The sequence below is a fragment of the Balaenoptera borealis genome (assembly GCF_965194805.1).
Source record: "Balaenoptera borealis genome assembly, chromosome: 8".
NCBI classification, from domain to species: Eukaryota; Metazoa; Chordata; class Mammalia; order Artiodactyla; family Balaenopteridae; genus Balaenoptera; species Balaenoptera borealis.
The window spans coordinates 6,308,433-6,325,286 of NC_138865.1; positions in this window are offsets into that span (position 1 = coordinate 6,308,433).

Below are 16,854 nucleotides of genomic sequence, written 5' to 3' on the forward strand. Positions count from 1 at the left end.
CAAGACATAACTGCAGTAACAATTAATTCTGGTTTATTTTTTGTTGTGGTTGGCTAAATACTCGTTGTGTTGACACTTCTATTCCCAGCTTGCTGGCTTATGTATCTGAGCAAAGGTAGTTGTATGGGAGATGTCTGGGAGGGTATTAATGGCTGCTGAATTTAAGTGAAGACTATAATACAAAAACATAAGAAATAAAAAGACAACTTGTATACTGATTATCTTCTTTTTTCCCCCTTAACTTTAACAACACATTATCTTTTATATTTGGAATATAATTGAGGGGCAAGAAGCTACAAGAATTAGTAGAGAAATGCATGCTTAATAATTAATTTAGAATTTATAGAGAGATGCTTGCTCCCCGAGGCATTCACTTGGGACCTAAGAAAGGCTGTATTAAATCTAAAGCAAAACAGCTACTCTAGACTCCTCCTAACAAATCTTAAAAAGAACGTTTAACAAGGTCAAATTGATCCTCAAGGAATTTAACTACCTGCCCAAACAAAGTACAATACTTTTTTTTTGGCTGTAAGGCATGTGGAAGTTTCCCACCAGGGACTGAACCCGTGCCCCCTGCATTGGAAGCACGGAGTCTTAACCACTGGACCACAAAGAAAGCATACAATACTTTTTATTTTTTAAATTTTTTAAATAAAAAAATTTTTGGCCACTCCTCATGGCATGCGGGATCTTAGTTCCCCAACCAGGGATCGAACCTGTGCCCCCTGCAGTGGAATCATGGAGTCCTAATCACTGGATTGCCAGGGAACTCCCAATACTTTTTAAAGGAAAACAACAGAATTCAGACACTCAATGTATTAGTCAAGATTCTCCAGAGAAACACAACCAATTAACCCACTTGACCTAGTTCACATTTATAAAAGATTACACCTAACGATGACAGAACACACATTCCTTTCAGATAAGTGTAGAATATTCATGAAGTTAGGCATATACTGGGTCAAAAAACAAATCTCAATAAACTTTGAAAGACTGAAATTTTATAGAGTTTATGATCATAATAGAACTAAACTAGAAATAAGTTACAGAAAGATATCTGGAAAATACAAAAATACATGGAAATTCAACAACATACTTTAAATAATCCATGGGTCAAAGAGGTGATCTCAAAGGGAATCAGAAAAATTTTTGAATTGAATGACAATGAAAACATCCTATATCAAATTAGTGGGATGCAGCTAAAATGGTGTTTACAGGGAAATTTATAGCATTAAATGCTTGTGCTAGAAAAGAATACAGCTGTAAATCAATAATATAAGTTTTACTTTGAGAAACTAGGCCAGAGAAGAGAAAATTAAACCCACAAATTTTGCATACAATTTCAGGTGGTTTTTTTGAGTCCCATCATGCACTTTGGATTAAAATTCCCTGATCCTTAATGATATATCTTAGATTTGTATCCCATCCTAGACCTCTTTCTTGAGCCCCAGAATTTCATGTTTAAGTGCTTTCAGGACATCTACAGTTCAGTATTTCACAGACCCCTAAAAATCAATAGTTACGAAAGGTAGTAAATTAACTCCTTCTCCCTCCCCCTTTCTTCCTCCCCCCCCGCCCACTCTTCCTTTTTCCTCTTCTAAACCTAAACCAACGAATGGTGCCACTACCCACTCAGCTGCCCACATATCAAAATCTTGGGTATCTTCCCCCTCCCTCCCTCACACATCTAATCAGTCATGAAATCCTGCTTATTGCTTATTATTATCAATCACCTAATACTAAATCCACCTAAAACTCCTTCAGATGCACACATTTTTCTCCCTTTCTGCTGCTACTGTCCCAGAGCGGGTCACCAACATTTCCTGGGTAGATTATATAATAGCTTCTTCCTAACTTACCTCCCCCGAAGTCTGTCCTACACATCCACTTTCACTAGGCAGTCAGGGGGATATTTCCAAAAGGCTAATGTCACACCCTGTTTATAACCTTTCACTAGCTCCGCTCTGTTCTTGGGTTTAATTCCAGTGTCTTCCACATGGATTATAAGATCCTTCATGATCGGGACCCTACTTATCCCAAGGACCTTTCTCTCTCCTCCTGTTCTGCTGTTAACTTCCTGTTCTACCCATGATGGACTTCTCCCTGTCCCCTCAGTTTCATGCTTGCTTTTTCTTCCAGGCCTTCAAAGATGCTGTTCCTTCTGTCTGGGATATTTTTCCTAACTTTTTCCCTTTGCACCCTTATGTCCAATGCTCTCCACATTTTATTAGATCATCCCTATTCATTCTTTAGACCTGTAGTCTCATGGTTATTTCTCTGTCAGGTCTTCCCTGATCTTCCTTTTGCTGCCTTTCTGTCTTCGCCTCCAATGGATCAGTGTCCCTGCTGAGACTCTCATTACATTTTATCATCTGAACTGTAATTTCTTACTTGTGTATCTTCCCTACTAGACTGTGATATAATGTTTGTCCTTGTAGATACGATTGTGGTGCCTTCTTTTTGACAATCTATGGTCAGGCAGGAAGGATTCTGGAATTCTTAAAGTACCTGGGAAAATATATGACAAAAATAGTGTAGTATAAAGTAAGACTGGTAGACATTCAATGAATACTTGTACAATTAATATCCTTTATCTGTGATTACATATTGTCATATGCCACTATCAAAACCTATGCTCTTACAGATTTTTTTCCTCTATTTTATTAACAAGAAAAATATAACTTTTTTGTTAATAAGTGTTGGTGCTGTGTTGGGTAGATTAAGAAGAACAATTAAATGTCCATTGAGTTTTCTCTCAATTTTCTGTATATTTTATTATATTTTTCTTTCACTGAGAGGATTCCAAGCATAGAGTTATGGATATTTGCTTGAGAATCTATGATGCAAAGACCTCAGCAACCCAACTAAATGAAAAATTGATGGGTTTCATCTGTGCTAAGTCATTTTGCCCGTCTTTCATTTTTTTGTATTATTAAATTGTAATTGCCCATTCTCTCCGGCCTCTTTACCAGGAACATTCAAATGGTCAGTACTAAAATTACACCATGCCATCACCAAATGTCCAGTACCAGATCCTTATTAGGCTAATAACAGATCCGTTAGAGATTAGAAGGGGTCAGTGTGCCCTTCTGGCATGGCTCTTGTACACTGTACTCTATGTAGTGGAAAAACAAAATCATTAAAATACGGTTATACACAATTAGTCATTAAACCATGTTGTAAACATTTGGCTCATTTAACTAGTCTTGGTTGGCTGGATTTGTTTGCCAAGTTACACTGATTAAAGTGGCAAAGAATTATGGGATGATCTAAAATAACCAATAGTCATGTGCTCATAATTTTAGTTTTCTTTATAATACGGTAGGAAGGAAATCAACAGTAAAATCAATGTGGTCAGCGTTGATGAGCTGTATTATTGTATCAGCCTTAACCACAAATATAACACACTTAGAAGTGTTCTGTTCGTCCATAACCATCCAGCTCTAAGGAGGAAAAGAGGTGTCAGTCATATGGAAGACACGTGGCATTCAGGCATAATGATGTTTCACAGGTATTTAATTTCCCATACATATAGTATTCTAATAAGAGACTATTACCAACAGATTAAAGCTTTTATTTTTTAATAGATCTGAGCATTTTAGTCTGATGTGGCTTTTTTTTTGGTAGTTTTTTTGCTCATTTTGGTCAATGATCAGGTCATTGATGTTATTCACTCATTCATTTAATCCTTGAACTTTTATTTATTTAGTATACATCAGGGAAAGTGCAGTTGAGGCTCCAGAGATGAATAACACACAATGTATGAAGTCAAGGGGGTAGAGCTATAGGTTGAGGTGTGGTGCTCTTTGCATCTGTGTGTGTCTACGGGGCTCCCTTCTCTCTGAGAGGCTCCCTGGCTTCCATCTGAGGAGTCCCTTTGACCTGGTGTCTCTCTCTGGAGCCGTGCGGACATGGTAGGGGAATGCCCGAGGCAACTCTGGCTTCTCTGATTTGGATGCTTTCCCTTTAAAGTATTCAGAGGATTTCATGTCTGGCTCTGGGTTATCATTTTTCCTCAAATAAATATTCTAATTACCCTTAGGTTTCTACTGATCTTTTACTTATTTTAGAAAGAAGCTTCACTGATGCATTACATTTGTTGCTATGTAATGGCAAGCAATACTGTCATTATGATTGCTACCATCTGTAAAAAATGAGGAGAGGAAAAAACATACAATAGGGCTGAAGATTCAGAGCCTCTCCCCACAATCGACAAGGGCTCATATTGGGACATTGCCTCTAATTTGGTCCAACCCACATGCTAACAGGATAGCTAGATTTCTCTGGGCTTTTAAAATTTTGTTTTGTTTTGTGACTTAAAGGTTTTTTGCTTTTCCTTCTGGGAATAGAAATATGTTTTCTTCCATTTTACAGGCAAACCACTTCAATAGAACATGGCTGGCAGCCATATGGTCATATATGAATCCAACAATTAATTTAGCAAAGAAAACTGCTTGTAACAAGTTTTGAATTTGCCATACCAGGTAGAACTTTGATGATAAATGAGGAGACGATTGCCAAGAAAGTGACAGTAACATTAATAAAAAGGTATGTTCCCTTTACTCGTTTAATGATAATCAAATTGTTAGTTGCCATCTGTTTGAAGTGAAGTCCATGGCATTTGTAGGAGGTACTTAACACTTTTTACGTATAATTTTATAGCAAAAATATGGTGTTAATTTTCAAGCAGCTTACAGTCTAGTAAACTTTTGAATGAGGGCTTGTATTACCCTTATCTGGAACTTCTAGGTCTAGACTTTGGGTTGGCATGGCTTCTAGAACTGGCTTTATGACTGTATTTCACTACCAGTGATCTAGCCAAAGTTAGTAAGTGTGGAGTGGCTTAAAGATGGCAAAACAACACAAAGGAAAAGTCAAGTTAACTGAACACAGTAGAATCTCGTAAAGGGTTATTAGGAATCAGGGGGAAGTAGCTCATACCAGTTTTTGTTCTATCTCACAGATCGTCTCCTCCCTGGATGGTTCCTGCAGCTCTGACGTTTGTAGAATCAAAGCTTTTGCCACCCAGTCGTCACTTCCCACACTCAGGGAGCACAGATGGTGCACGGTTAAGCCCCTGTCCTTTTACAGTTCCTTGGCATCAGGAGTGGATAAAAGGGAAAGCAAAACTGTCAGGATACTGTGTGAATTTTGCTTACATTTTACTGAAAGATAACTGCTTAACCTCTGTCTAGGGAAATTAAATATTCCATAGCCTTGCATAGACATGTGAGGTGCGTATTTATAGTTACATGAACACTATGATGAATATTTCCTCTGGAGAAATCTGCAACAGTCTGTTTATATTTAATTTTATCAGCTATTTTCGGTAAGGTTACTACTTACACAGTTAGATATTTATTGCATGTATCATAAAAATTTTGGTTGAATTTATGAACTGAAACGTGTGGTCAGGTTCCAAAATTATACTACAATTCAAATTAATAGGCTATTATAGATATGATGATGGTTGCAGAACTATCCACAATGCACCAACAGGTCTGACTTCTGGAAGGAGATATGAACATGTCCTTGAAATATTTTACAAGTAGGGATAAGAGGGAATCCTAGCCCTCCCCTTCATTATATGAGAATGGAATTAGCAAATAAAGGTTTTTTACCACTAAAATGTATATATAATGCTATTACATATTTCCAAGTATGAAGCATGACAGCCAACGGCAACCAGTAAAGTTGTACAAACATGAGGTCAGAGGAAAAAGATCAGAAATGTGTCCTAGCCTTGTTTCCTTTTGGTCCAGCTTTTACATGCACACGATTAATGCACAGGGTCAAGTGCTAGATAGGGTTAAATAATGAGACTACCATTCTTTCAAAGCTGTTCTCCATGAATCTCTAGACTTTCAAACAGTTTGGCCTGGTGTGACTCTTTCAATATGCAGAAGTCATGACATGACCCAGGAAGTTTACCAAAACGTTTGTACTGTTTTATTTAGCCTGGTATCCAGTCTTCCAGGGCATTTACAAAACAGTATGAATTCCTTAGAGGATACCCAAAAGGAACTATTTACATCAAGAGAGAGAAACTTAGGAAAATTTTAGAAAAGGATTAAAATATGCAGTAAACATTAATTTCTCTGCAAAAACCTGTTTTTTACACTAATTATTTCATCTAACTTTGAATTTGAATTCAGACTTGGGGGCAAATAGTCAGATTTTATACTTCAAAACATAATCACTTTTTATGGCTACAGGAGAATTATTGTAATGGGAAGAATTTCTGATATGGAAGAAAATCACATGGTATTGTAATAGTCTTATTCTGATTTAACAGAGATACCCAAATTTAGACTCTGTTCTTGACTTGTACTTGGTTCAAACTCTTTAATTCTTTTATGACTATCTTCATGTATAAAATGGAAAAAGCAATAATTTCAACTTGTCTTTTGGAGCTTTTGTGAAAATTAATAAAATAAAAAGTAGAAAAATCAATCTTGGTTAATATTTGTTTTGAGAGGCTAACAGAACAATGTGATACCAACATTGTATCTAGTTGCAGCCCAAATTCTTCAGAAAGCAGTAGCTAATTTTCAGTGATACTCCTGGACTTGTCACATCTTGGTAGGAATTTGTATTGAAATGGGTTAGAAGAATAAACTTCAAAAGGATGAAGAAACATCCTTCACATGCCATCAGAGTGTTCTGTCTAAAATGCAAAGTTTACCATTTTACTTCGGCGTTAAAAATTCTTGAATTTTGAATCTTAATATGATGGCGAAATCTTTATGATTTCTCCATCATATTAAAGACAAACATAGTATTACATGATGCAGTTTTGATTATCCTTTTTCAGCTTTGGTTACCATCATCCCATTATGTAACCTGTACTTCACTTATACCAAACTTCATAGAGCTCCCTGAAAGCACCAAGCTCTCCCAAGCTTTCCTGTCTTCGTATATGTTGTTCCCTCTGCCATACCCTCCCCTCCGTCCATCACCAACCACGTGAACTTCTTTTCACCTTTCAAAGCTCAGCTTATATCACTTCCTCCTTGTACCTATTCCTGACCTTCCTACTGCCTGAAAGAAGGCCATATTTGTCTTATGTCTGTCTCCCAAATCCTGTGGGCTCCTGAAGTATAGATTACCGATTCTGTATACATTTGTGTCTCTAGAGCCTAGCTCAGTGTTGCTGATTGAACAAATAAATAAAAGGATGAAACCTTGGTATGGATTATACAGTGTCACTCTGGAAGCATCTGAAGTTAGGGACTCGTAATAAATTAAACCACTCCACTCTTCTAAGGGTTGGAATCAGTTGAGAGATGGATTGAAAGATGGAGCCGAGAATCAGGCACTTGAAGATCAAAGTGATGGCTTTGTTGCTGACAAAGGCTGGGTTCCGTGGTTTAGGTATGTGGTAATACTGGTTTTCCTAGTAGAACTCAAGATTAGACACAATACTTTCTCAGTCAAGGCAGCTCTGGACAACCACTGACCACCTTTGTATTGACCACCAACTTTACAGCATGACCAGCAGTAGAACAGAACACATGCATATGGTCAGATCTCAAAGAGGAAGAGGCGGAGAGCTGATTCAGACCTGCCTACTTTTTGTTCCAAAGCCATCAATCAGTTAAGTCAACCTCTCTCCCTTGGGAAAGAATTAGTGAAGGGGCAGAGCAGCCCAAAGTGTTGCTTGAATGAATGTCCTTCTACATGGGAACATGAAATCAGGGGAAAGTAAGCTTCCCTTATTTACCTTCTCCTAATGCTACTAAGGCTGTCTTTCCGCATGTCCTTTCTCTGTTAATGGCATTACTCTTCCTCAGCGATTCACATATAAGTAGAGACACTATTCTAGTCTATAGCTCACATCCCCCAAAGAGTAATTGACGATGATCTCCAGACTATATTCTCTGTCCTATAATTAATTGCTGGTATCTTTTAATTTTTTAAATATAAAAGAAATACCTGATTACTTTGAAAATTACAACAGATTTAGATATATAAAAATAAGCCTCCTTAAAAGTATCTTAATCTTCCAGCCTTTTTCCCTGTCTGGAGATAACTATTATTCATATATGTGTCTCCAGACATTTTTCTAGACATTTATTCATGCTTAGACATAAAGGTTTTTAAAAACCACAAATAATAATAACTGATAGACATCTTCTTATGTCATATTTTGTTTATATAATTCTTTTTAACATTCTATGAATGAATGTTTCATAATTTATTTCAGTGCTCCCCTCTTGCTGGATAGTTAGGTTGTTTCCAATTTTTTTACTACTACAAAGAATAAAGTTTCTATACACCCATCTGCCTTATTGTTCCTGTAAGAGAGATTCCTATAAGTAAAACTGTTGAGTCAAGAAACTTGTGCATTATAATTTCGACAGACATTTCCACATTGTGCTTTAAAAGTCTATACTAACAATATATTAAGTTTCCATTTCCCAAAACGTATGGACCCCGGATATTATCAGTCCTTGGAGTTTTTACCAGTTGAGCAGGTAAAACATCTTCTCATTTTAATTCCATTTGCTTTATTATTTATGAAGTTGTACATGATTTTGCAAGGTTATTAGTCTTCAGTACTTCCTCTTCTGCCAGTTCATGATTTTTGCCCATTTTTCTTTAGTTTAACTTTTTCATATATTATGAATTTTAATTCTGTTTCTGCTAAATATGTTGCAAATATTTTCTTACAGAAGTGGCTTTCTCTTCACTTTGCATTATAGTTAACCTTTTACTGACAGATTTTATTGCCAACATTTTCATAGACTAAATTCCTATATAATCATCACTCTCTTTTGGGAATTTCTATTTTGTTCCCCTGATCTATTTATCTATTCTTCATACTGTTTCAATTCTATAGCAGCAGTACTTAATAACAATAATCTCTAATATTTATTGAAACTTTAATAAGCACCTGGCATCCTTGTACTAATCTTCACAACTACCATATGTGGTAATTAACATTATTATCACCATTCTACATATTAGGGAACTGAGGTCCAAGTAGGCTAAGTAACTTGCCCAGGGTTACGAGCTAGTAAACAGCTGAGAATTGCCTATCCATGGTCAATTTTTTTTGTTGTTTTGTCTGCATTGGGTCTTCATTGCTGTGTGTGGGCTTTCTCTAGTTGCAGTGAACAGGGGCTACTCTTCATTGCAGTGTATGGGCTTCTCATTGCGGTGGCTTCTCTTGTTGCAGAGCACGGGCTCTGGGCACGCGGACTTCAGTAGTTGTGGCTCGCGGGTTCTAGAGCGCAGGCAGTAGTTGTGGAGCATGGGCTTAGTTGCTCCGTGGCATGTGAGATCTTCCTGGACCAGGGCTCAAGCCCCTGTCCCCTGCATTGGCAGGTGGATTCTTAACCACTGCACCACCAGGGAAGTCCCAGTCAGTGTTTTTAAACACTATACCATGAGCACTTTCATAGGTAAATAGAATGCATTGACAATTGGTATTGCAAGTTGTCCCTCAATGCTGTTGTATTTTACAATTTTTTTATGAGTTTACTCTAATGGGTAAATTTTATAATCACCTTGTCAGTTTCCATAAAAAGTTCTGTTGAGTTTTCAATAATAATTTTTTTGAAAGTTTAGATTACCTTGAGAAAGAAATGTCATGGGCTGAATTGTGCCCCCTACTCCCCACCAAATCATATCCTGAAGTCCAACCCCTAGTACCTCAGAATGTGACTGTATTTGGAGACAGAGCCTTTAAAGAGGTGATTAAGTTAAATGAGATCATTTTGGGGGCACTGATCTAACATAACTGGTGAGGAAATTTGAAACAAGCAGATTCAGAGGGAAGAACACATGAAGACCAAGGAGAGAGGCCTCAGAAGAAACTAACCTTGCTGACACCTTGATTTTGGATTTCTATCCTCATAACTGTGAGAAAATAAATTTCTGTTGTTTAGCTGCCCAGTCTGCAGTACTTTGTTCAGTCACATAATCATGTCATAATTTATTGTCTTCTCATCTAGTGGGGTGTTATGACTTTTAATTTATTCAGTCCTTTTAAAGATTCTTCAGTTAGATATACATGTTTTCTTCAAGACTACATGAACTTTTTTGTTAGTCTTGTCCCTATTCATTTTATTGCTTTCTGTTACTCTAGAAAATTGGATATTTCTTCCATTATATTTCTAATTGATTATTAATTGTTATATATTTATATTTTACCTGGCTACCTTACTGGACTCTTTTATTAGTTTTAGTAATTTTTCAGTTGTCCTTGTGTCTTAAGGCAGACAAACGTATACTATGCAAAGAACGGCAGCTTTGTTTTGATTCTTGATTTCCAACGTGTACAGTTCACTTTTCTTGTTTTATTGCATTGGCTGGAATGTTTCAAAATAAGCTTGAATAATAGTGATGATAGTGAGTGTCCTTGTCTAGCTCCTGAATTCATTTGGCAATCCTTAATTATTATATTTATCACAGGTTTTTATATAACGTTTAAGTTATAACTTTTCTAGGCGTCTTATTCTCTCCCTTTATCAACAAAAGTAATTACAGGACATGCTTTACCAGAAATTTTCAAAATAAACCTATGGGTTTTCTCCTTTTATATGTTAATATGGTGAATTGAATGAATAGATTTATAAATTTAAACCGTCTTTAAATTCTAAGAACAAGCCTGTGTGTTTATTGAGCATTCTTCTTGTAATTTACTGGGAGATTTGAATTATTAATATTTTACTCATGAATTTTTCAGAAAATGTGTGTATGGATAAACTTTCCAAGTCATTGTAGGACTGAAGATTAATTTGCCTAGATTAATAGATGTGAATATTTATTTATTTATTTATTATCAGTAAAGTTCTTTTAAGTTTACTAGTTGCCTTAATTTAATCAACTAATACTTCATTTCTTCTTAGTAAGCAATACGTTCATGACCTTCTTAGAAAACTAGTGTAATATACTCAAAGGGGAAAAACTGGGGTTTTAGAAGTAGTTGGAAATGCTAAGACAGAGTTCATAAAATTCATTAAAATTACCATAGATGTGAATAATAATTTAATTTGATATAGAATTCTAGGCTCAAAATAACTTTGAAGACATTGGTCCAGTATAGTCTGGTATTCAGTATTGTAGAAAAGGAATTAGAGGCCAGTCTAATCCTCTCAGATTAGAAAAAACTCACAATTTGATGTGAATCACAGCAAAAATGGATTAGTGTGGAAGCTTTTAGATTTTATATGAGCTATTTTGTTGTGCCTTACTTTTATACCCTATATAGTTTTCACTGTAATACATCCCTGCTAGGTAGGATGAAATGAGAAAATTAATGTTTCATCGTTTTATTCAGTTAGCATAATCTAATGAAAGAGCACTAAACTTGGAAAGAATAAGAAATTCTTACTAGTGAATAGGAAGCAGATTAAAGATTGTACCACTTTGTCAATGCAGAAGTGAGGCCAGAATCCAGGTCTCTTAATTATGAGATGTATGAGATTCCTGTTAGGAAGTTTGCTGGAGCAAAGAAAAATTGGAACTTTTACTCAAATGATAAAAGGGCCCTGGCAACCGCTAATCCCTAGAGGAAAAGCCAACCTGAAATGCACAGGTACTTTGACCTTTGCTCGTTCTGACTATGGCTTGGTTAGATTTGGAACTTTCAACCTTTAAAAATATTTACCCCCTTTTTAATCATTGTCTACATATGTTTAAACAGTATTTGTATACATAAGACTCTGGAATCTCTATTATTTCCTGGGGATATTTAAAGTACTGATTTACACTAGAAACTCAGTTTTCCCGTATTTGTTGCCTATATTCATTTTATCAATCTGGGAGTTATCTGTTGGACATGAATCTACTAAACTTGTGACAGAGATTACACCCACAGAATTTTTATTTATGAATAATTGGCTCCTGGATTTGTGAAACAGAACATGAATCTGATGGTCTTATTACAAGTTGCCCTGCAGGTTTTCATGAAAAAGAAACATGACAGTTTAAAGAGATAATACCTGTTTGATGAAACTGGTCATTTTGAAACCATATCTCTCATTGGCCATCCTGTTTCAGCTGTTATCATGTTAAACTTGCATGTCCATGTGAGAGTCTTGGGAAGAAAAAAACAATTCCAAGTAAAATAGAGAGTGCTCATCATTAGTTCTGTAAGGAAGTTAAAGTGACTACTTTAAAGGATTGAAATACATAATGTAGAAGAAAAGATCTGACTTTGAAACTTTAGTGTAATGAATAACAGAGTGTACAGCATCAGATAGAAATATTAATCCAGAAAAATGGCATATAAGTTTTGTTATGCACTAAGTCTATTTATTGAGTAATCTAGAGCTATACACCGGTTGACTCACATACACACTGAATGAGGTGATTTAGGAATAAGATGAATCATCATTTTTAGTTTGGGAAAAACCTTTTTCCAATGGAGGCAGGTATTTTCAGAATTCATTGAAGTATATTATAGTTCTGCTATTACTGGGTGATCAAGTGCATGTAGGCACAATATGATGTTTCAACAGTTGCTCAGAGTTAACAGTGACTCCTTTGTGATCAGCTAAGGTTATTTTTAGACCTAATTCTAGATAACTCAGAGAAGTGCAATTCTGTATTCCACATGGCGATGGCAGCAAAATTTGTCTTCGAAGACGTTGCAGGCCATTATGCAGGATTCCTTGTAAACCCCTTTCCCCATTTAAAAACCACTGAGAACAGAACCTCAAAGCAAAGGGAGGTCCATGGTATTTTCATTAGGAAGATCACACCTTATTCTTTTAGGAATTCTCTGTCTCTTGGTATAACTTGCTTGCCTACTAGTTTGTGGAGGGAAACATCTTCCAATCCTGAAAAAGCTTGAAGCTCCGGTGTAATTAACCACCTCCATCTCATACGCTGGCTTCTGTCCTTACTGAAACCACCCTACGTGTGAGCTTTTGGAACATTCCTGGGAGAACTCTGTATTTATTTAACTTGAAGGCAAAACAGCAACATGCTAAATAATGTGGTTAAAGTTGTTAAAAGCCAAAATAAACACTTATAATTATCTCAAGAAAAACGGTGTCAGGCCAATGCAGTCTCTATAAAGTGGACTCCGCTTGCGTCTTTCAGGCCCTGCTGCACAATAGATCATAGTTAAAGGTCTGTTAACAGACCTCTGACGGCTGAGCGGGGTAGCTTGTGGTTTCCTTCGAAGCCTATTGGCATAATGTGAATTTATGTGTGAGGTGCAAATTGGCAGGTGCCATCTATTGGTACTTTTGGCAGAACAGAAATCATACCGTAGGGCTACCAGCAGGAAGTGCATTGCTTTGAAATTACCCAGCAGGGTTTCTACTTGCTGCTCTTGCTGCTTCTGAGACAGAGGGCTTCCATCGTCTGGCCATGATTAAAATCAAAGTGGAGGCTTCTTTGCTGGGTGCCAGTAAACTTAGGTGAAAAACAGAAACAATCTGGAAGTTTAATTATTTTAAAATGCAATGTAGTCAAGAAACAAAGATGAAAGCATTTTTGACTAATCTACCCCAATTATTTCACATAAACGGATTTGCTAAAAAAGAGACCCATAGAGAGAGAGATTGCCTTTACCAGAGACTTCATAACCTAACTCATAGCCATAAAATACATCTATGCCACGTATGCCGTCTCATGAAACTCATAGAGAAAAGTGTCCAAACATTATACTTTGGGGTGAATAGAGAAAACCAGATGTGCCTTTACCTTATTCCCAACTCAAGATGCTACATTTATATGAAATAAGCATGGAATAAAATGTATTGGCTAATTACTTACTACCTTAAAATAATCCATCGGAGGGAGTATCTCTGTGCTATAAATAAGATGGGCGTAATTCCATAGTAGGCTGGACAGATAATTCCCATTACGCCTGTAGTTCCCAAAGCTGGCAGGTTCTGGATTTCTTCTTTTCAGCTTCTCTTTTTTTCCCACGAAGAGTACAAAAGCACTAGTCATGAGTTCAGAGTTTGCTGTCTCTAATAAGCCACTGGGAGAACATTTAACTCAATTTTGAACAAAAAAGAGGGAATGCAAACTTGCTATTACATTGAATCGACCAGCTCTCAAAAAGAAATAGTGGTTGGAATCAAGGGTTAATGTGTAGGTTCTTTGGAGAATACCCACGCATAAGTACTGGGAGTTCATGCTTTCAGTTAACAAATATTTACTGAGTACCTGCTATGTGGTAGACACTGTGATCTGGACTGGGGACAAGCCTGAAGCTAGAGAATTAAGTAGTTATTTACATCTGTCACTCTGGAGACGGCGTGCCAAGCAAAGGAAGTATAGTGTGCCAGGGAGTACACGGTGGGGACACCTACCCTGCAGCTGGGACTCTACCACAAGGAGAGGCGTGGAGGTTACATTTCTGCCACAAACGTCACATACTTTAAAAAGACATATAAGAAGAGGAAAAGCATCATTTTGATTGCAAGGTTAGAAATGGCTTTAGAAAAATGGGACATGCAGGTCTGTTCTCTTCCTTTAAAAGTTTTCTTCAGCGAACTCCAATCTATCATGATACTTCAAATCATCTGGCCACAACGGAGAGCAGGTGTGTAGAACCTCTCCAAATCCTACAGCCCAAATGCCGAAGGCCTGTATCTTATCTGATGACATTGCTCAAGGTCAAAGCTCTTGAGCTACCACACCTGCTGAGGCAGGGGGGGAAATCCAGATTTTAAACCTTCTTCCACTTTAATTACAGTATAAGAAAGAGAGAAATCATAATAGCATAGTTATGTTAAAGGGCATTTATGAGGGGGGAGGGATAAATTAGGAATTTGGGAATAACATATACACACTACTACATATAAAAGAGATAACCAAGCAGGACCTACTATATAGCACAGGGAACTCTACTCAATATTTTGTAATAACCTATATGGGAAAAGAATTTGAAAAAGAATAGCTACACATATATGTATAACTGAATCACTTTGCTGTACACCTGAAACTAACATGACATTGTGAAGCAACTATACTTCAATAAAAAATAAATAAATTTTTGAAAAGTCATTTTACTAATATGAAAAAAAGAGCATTTATGAGTATATTTTGCACCTATCTAAATTTAGAACCTGGCAGTTATAACTTGGTTTCGTTTGACAGATAGGAGCACAGAAGACTCAGGCTGCCTCTGGGTTTGAGAAATTAACACAGAATTTGATGGCTTTACATGAAAATCTGCTTACAAAAACTAGCTCCCACTGGTGGAAGTATCTTTCTGTTCAGTACGCGAAGTTGCTGGAAGCTTTTGTCTCTCTCAAATGCTCCTCCTGATCAGATTTTCATTCTGTTCCCAAACCAACCTTTAATTCAATAAGCATAGTCCTTTCATTCAGGAAGAATTTCCATGACATTGTGTTGAATCAAATGTACACGTTCAGTATCCATCCCAGCAGCACCACCTATTGTTATGTTGTAGCCCTTGTACTAAACTTCCCAAGCATCTACTTTGTTTATTCCTCTAGTATTTCTGTTTGGCATCCAATATACTACACATTTTGCAGGTTGTAAGGGTTAAGCATGAGGATTGTGGTGACGTTTCTAAAGTTATAAATCGGTTCTGTACAGAAAATACATTTTGTAGTACTTCAGACTTTCATTTTAATTGGTGAAAAGAAACTGAATGGAGAGGCTATATGCTTATAAAAATATTTATGGATAGTAGAATAAGGTTTGGTAAATCAGATCCAATTTGTATCTGTATGTTTTGAAAGTTACTACTATCGTATATTATTTATCAAATATAAGTGACCGTTTTTTCCCAAAGGGGTTTAAAAGCACTTGTAAAAAACATATATTATTATTTGCATTTACAGGTCAAAACAAACTCGGGAAGCAGCAAATGGGCTGCTATGGAATTTTGCAGCATTCTTCCCAGAAGAGACAGAGGTAGGATTGGAAATTTTACGTAGTCTTTATTTGATATTTATATATACATATATGAATGTGAGTCATAAACTATGTTTGCTGTAAGCCATGTTGATTCAAACCGTGTAAACCATGAAAAGGATGTTAGGAAGAAAACAATAGGTAACATAGAGGGTACTTGCATACACACTGTATCATTTAATCTTCCCCACAACTCCTTGGGGTGAGTGAGGTGGCCTTGAGTCCTTGCCCTCTTCTTCTCCTGCTATCTCCACTCTTTTCGAAATTTCATCCACTCTATAGATTCAATTACCATCTCTACGTCGATGGTTTCAAAATTTCTATTTATGTCCCTTACATTTCTCCCAACCTCTAGGGAAAAAAAAGGTCTATATTTGGAAGTTCCACAAATATCTAAAACTCACCGTAGACTTATCATCCTTCTTGCCAGATCTCCTCATCTTCCTTATTCTCCGTCCCAGTTAACGCCCGACCACCTGTCTCGTCCTCCAGCCGGAACCTGGACGTTATCTTAGGTCCGTCCTTCCTGTTCATCCTCTTCACTCAATTAGTCATGACAATGACATTTCCTCAATATCTCTGAATTCTCCCATATTTAGTTCAGGCCTTATCATTTCTCACCTGGTTCATTACAATAACTCTTCTGCTTCAAATTGGATTTTCTCTGCTTGCAGAGAGATGGTTCTAAAACTCAGGACTCAATGAATGGTTTCTCATTGCTTTTAGGATGAAGTCCAAATTTTTTACACAAATAATATGATGCCATTTAAAAAACAGGACCCATGACTAAGTTTCCAGTTTTTTATCCTACTGTTGAATGATGAGATGTTCAACCACATGAGATCTTTAGCGATCACAAGGGACCTGCCCTAGGGGTGCCTCCCTATTTGGAAATCCAGTAATAGAATTCATCATATTATTAGAACTAAGGATCAAAATCATATGATCATCTACAGCGATGCTTAAATGACATTTGAAAAATTCAACACCCATTCA